This window comes from Meleagris gallopavo, chromosome 7 (genome assembly GCF_000146605.3).
Source record: "Meleagris gallopavo isolate NT-WF06-2002-E0010 breed Aviagen turkey brand Nicholas breeding stock chromosome 7, Turkey_5.1, whole genome shotgun sequence".
In the NCBI taxonomy this organism is placed as follows: Eukaryota; Metazoa; Chordata; class Aves; order Galliformes; family Phasianidae; genus Meleagris; species Meleagris gallopavo.
In genome coordinates this window covers 31,128,401-31,133,004 of record NC_015017.2, presented here as the reverse complement: position 1 = coordinate 31,133,004, position 4,604 = coordinate 31,128,401, and positions in this window count along the sequence as shown.

Genomic DNA, 4,604 nt, shown 5'->3' with positions numbered 1-4,604 from the left:
GGGGGGGAGGGGGGGACAGCTGGATCACTGTCTCCAAAGTGTTCAGCAAATATGCTGTCAGATATTCTCTCATATGGTGAAAATGTCATGGTTAGTGGGGGAAGAAGGCTGATTTAAGACAAAAATGATAATAAGGTAGCTGAGTGGAAAGCTGATGCTGTACTCTAAGAAATTACTTTTATTTGGGAGACTTCTGTCTACTTCCCAAGGACAGCTAAGAGTTAAATACTCTAAAACTATAACAAAAATAATAATAATAAAAAAATTAAAAAAAGACAGCCTAAGCATTCCATCATTCCATTTTCCTGTTACAAATATTATTTTTGGACAGAAATCCTGCAAACAAAAATGCAGCAATAGCTAAAGATTTTTAAGCAGGAGGTATCCAAGGTTGAAAGGGATTTTGTTGACACGAACTGAAGAAATACAGCATACTTTTATACTTACTTAGCTCTTTGATGTTGTACATGATACCTCGTGTGGCATTACAACCAACTGTACATGTCATAAAAATGCAGAGATTGCATGTGGAGTAAACCTGCAGTGAATTAATACCTCTGTCAAGGTGTATCCTGCTATGTATGCTATATATTAAGCCATTCTTGCTTCATTCTCAACACTTCATATGACTGAGAACACGCAAACATTCCAGCAAAACACAGACAGTCTATTTTAAATTACGTCAGATTAAACCAATATACTTGGAATAGGAGAACAAGATATTAAAAAAAGTGCTTAATTATGAGAGTTAATTTTTGCAGAAAAATATATATATATTTTTTTTTTTTTAAGTGAAGAGAGTAGCTATGATTTTGTCTGTCATCCAGGAAACTTTTAGGAGTTTCATATGACCAGAAGTAATTTATTTGTACATAGCTAGGGAACAGATATTGGTAATGGATACGTACTTCCAGCACTTACTGAATATTATCAAGACTCCAAATGATCTTCAGATGCCTGTTAAGAAAGCTACAGACCACTGAGAAGTGGATTAAGCTGAGATAAACTTTTTTTCCCCCCCCCCCAAATTTATTTGGTCACATCAATTAGAAGAAACATCAAACCTAAAAGAAAAGCCAATAGATACTTATGTGTTAAAGAAAACTATTTATTTGATGAGAGACTTATTCTTTTATTATTTTTATTCCCCTCTAGAAGAGATTCAGGATTTTCATTAGGTTTTGCTGAGAAGTTGCATTTGTAAGATCTCAGGCAGAAACTCTACAGCATGGAGGGAGCAGTGAGTTCTTTCCTCCTTCAACATCAAAGAACAAACTGATGAAGTTTACAAGCTGGATACGTGGCTCTTTGAGAACATTTTACAGTGTCAAGTAATGGATCACCTTAACCGCTGCCCTCAAAAAGAACCCTCCTTATATTCTGAAAAGGACACTTGCCTATTTCTGGGGTGGATCTCCTCCTGCCCCACTTTCCTTATAGAAGAATGCAAAAGCAGAACAACAACAACAAAAAAGTTTAGAGAAAGCTGATTAATCTGAAAGCAAAAATCAGTATTTCTCAAACCAGATTTTATAGGGTATATTTCTGGGTACTTCTGCACACCTCTTTTGTCTGTTTTCAGGATGGGAATGGAGCTCTGGAAAAAATCAACTGGCTTAGAAACCATGATGGAAAGAAGAGGGTTTCTGGACGCTGAGAAAAGCATTGAAGCAGACTGGTACTGTATCATATTTGTTTCTGATGGATTTTGTTGGTCAGCCCACTTCCTCTTTCCATATGATACGTGCACACTGATCTACAAACACACACATATGGACACCAGCATATAGGCAGCAAATGCCAGATATAGTAAAAGTAAATTTAAGAGGTTATAAATGTTTTTTCGTAATAGTATGTATTCAATATTGTCACTAATGTGAGAGTCCACAATCTGAAAGCTTTTCTCCTCTTTTTACATGATCATAATATAATGAAGGAAAATAATTTCAATTCAACACGGTAACAACTTTGCTGCATTATCATTAGAAAGTTATTAAAAAGGCAAAACAAATGGCAATGTTTTTGCAGAGCCACTACCATAGTGAAAATTAGTCAAAAAGGTACAATCCTGCCATTAGGTCACAAAAAGGGATAACATTTTCAATGGGGAGGAGGAAGTGGGACCAGGGGACCACAACGTGGTTGGTACAACACATACTATCTGTCACATCAAAGGAGAGACTGAGGTCTTGTGACATCAGTGCTGTACCACCTTCAAAGCCACGTCCACCCCCTCTGCATGGTTTCAGACATAATCCTGGCATTGTATGGTTTCAAGGAGCATTTTGTTCAAAGAGATGGTGAGATTTGCTTCATCAGATAAGTGCTAAAACCCTATCTAATGTGGGACACGAGGAAGAAGACACAGCCTTAAAAACACGCCAAATTTTGTTTTTAATGCCACCCACATACACAGTCACTCCTTCACCATCCTGAAAGACAGAAATGCGCGATTCTTCCGCATGCTGCAAACCATCTTTACCACTTGCATGGCCACTGGAAGCCTGTGGAGGGCTGGATTTCCCAAGGACCTCCATTCCCTTTTCAGCACAAAGTTGGGTGTGCAGCACACTGAGTACCTTTGGGTGCTCAGCTGAGTGAAAAACCTGGCCACAAGATTGGAAATCAAAGGCATCGTGCTGAAAATCTGGCACTAGCTGAGATGTCGGACTACTTCTGGTCAAAATATGGCTGTAACCACTAAAATATACAGTTGCTGCTCATAATCAGCAGTACTTGCTCACACAGATAGTTTCATTGACTTCAGTCACAGGAAATACTAACTTATCTGGCACTGGAAAGTACTCCTAAGACCTCGAAGACAATAGCAAAAATATTATTAAGACAGAGTTATCTTTGTCCAGCAATTAATCATGTATCACCCTATCCTCAACAGACACAAACCAGAATCAGTCTTACTTCTATAAATGTTTCTGCATCACCTCACAAGTTTGGGGGAGTGAGAGATGGGTTTATTTTTATCCCTTAGCATAAAATAAAGAAGTAATGAGATGTTACAGGGAAAGATGGAGATCTCTTGGAGTATAGTAATGTATTTGCAAAGCACAAAACGGCCACATAACACCCAAGAAAAGATAAACATATTGCAACCATTTGAGATACGGTTTTGTTCAATCTCAAGAAAAGAAGGACAATCATACAATCATAGTACTCAATATTTCTTAAAAAGGACTGCTCTGGGATGGTTCCATATTAAGGGATCAGCTCTACAACATCAGCTAACAGACCAGAATGCATAATCAGCTAGGTGACAGATATACTTCATGTCAAGCATACGCTCCAGTATTTCCTTAAAAAGGTCTTTTTAATATAGACTCAGGGTCTTGGGATAGACTAGGCATAGCAAAGTCTTACAATATTTTCTTAAAGTATTGCCCAGCCTTGCAAACACAGCTTAGCGTCTTGGGCTCGTCTCATTAAGTGAAAAGGGCCATGTGTCTTGTAAAGACTGGCCCCGAGGGAACTGAGGTAAAGTATTTTTGTAGCCTTAACACACATTTTCCTTGTGTTTATGGCTTCATTATTTTAGTGGGTGTGTTATTTCAGCGTGTTTTTCTGCTACTTATTTTCTATCTTTCTTACTGCTCTTTTTTATTTATTTATTTATTTTTAAATGGGGAAAATGGACTCAACAGATGATGCAGAAGTATTTATAGCAGAGCTACTGGTTTTCATTTCTGTTTCCTGAACCTCAAAAGTCACACACATAATGTACTCTAAGAATATTTCTGTACCATTATAATATTAGAGTTACTGTTAATGTCTGGTCACTGGAAAAGTTCCCCTCCAAAAGAAAGGTGAATATTTTTAGGCATTTATCTTTGATAAATAGATAAGAGTTAAGACAAAGTGAATTAAAGAAATACAAACACAACAACAGAAAAACAAAAAAATGTTTCTGATTAGCAGGATTAGGATGTGGTTACTTTGTAATTGCAAAATCTGATCTCTGGCAGAGGGAAGGGAGAGAAAAAAGAAACAGCAAAAAAAGACAGTGACACCACTGAAAATTACTATTTGGTAAACTCTTCTAAAGTATTGATCTCCATAGCCACGGAGATGGTCCCTACCACTGAAATCAGCAGGGCATATGTAAATCAGCACTTTTCTTTCTGCTAGAATCAGAGGTATGTGAATGGATGCTGTTCAACATAAATGCACAAAGACAGTAGCTATTGATCAAGCATGGCTAAACTAATACATTTTCCATTCTGATGGCCATCCAAATTTCCAGTTTATTAATTATCACATGTACTTTACCTAATGTCAACTCACTTGCCAGAATCTGCTTTACTGGTTGCTTGTTTGTCTAATTAGAGTAATTTGCATACTAACTGGGCTTGTACATTCCCCTGTGTTTAGGGACTCCAGTGATCACCAAGCTGTTGGTCAAAGTTTTGATAAGAAGTAATGCCTAAGTAAATTCTACAAGCTACCACCCTAAGGCAAAATAAGTTCACAGTAGGGATGAATGGGTAAAATAATAGGAAATAATAGGAAGTCTGAAGCTTTTCTCAGACCACAACCAAAACCTTGAGCCAAATCTTTAACAAGACATGAAGTTCTTTTTTCTTTTTTTTTTT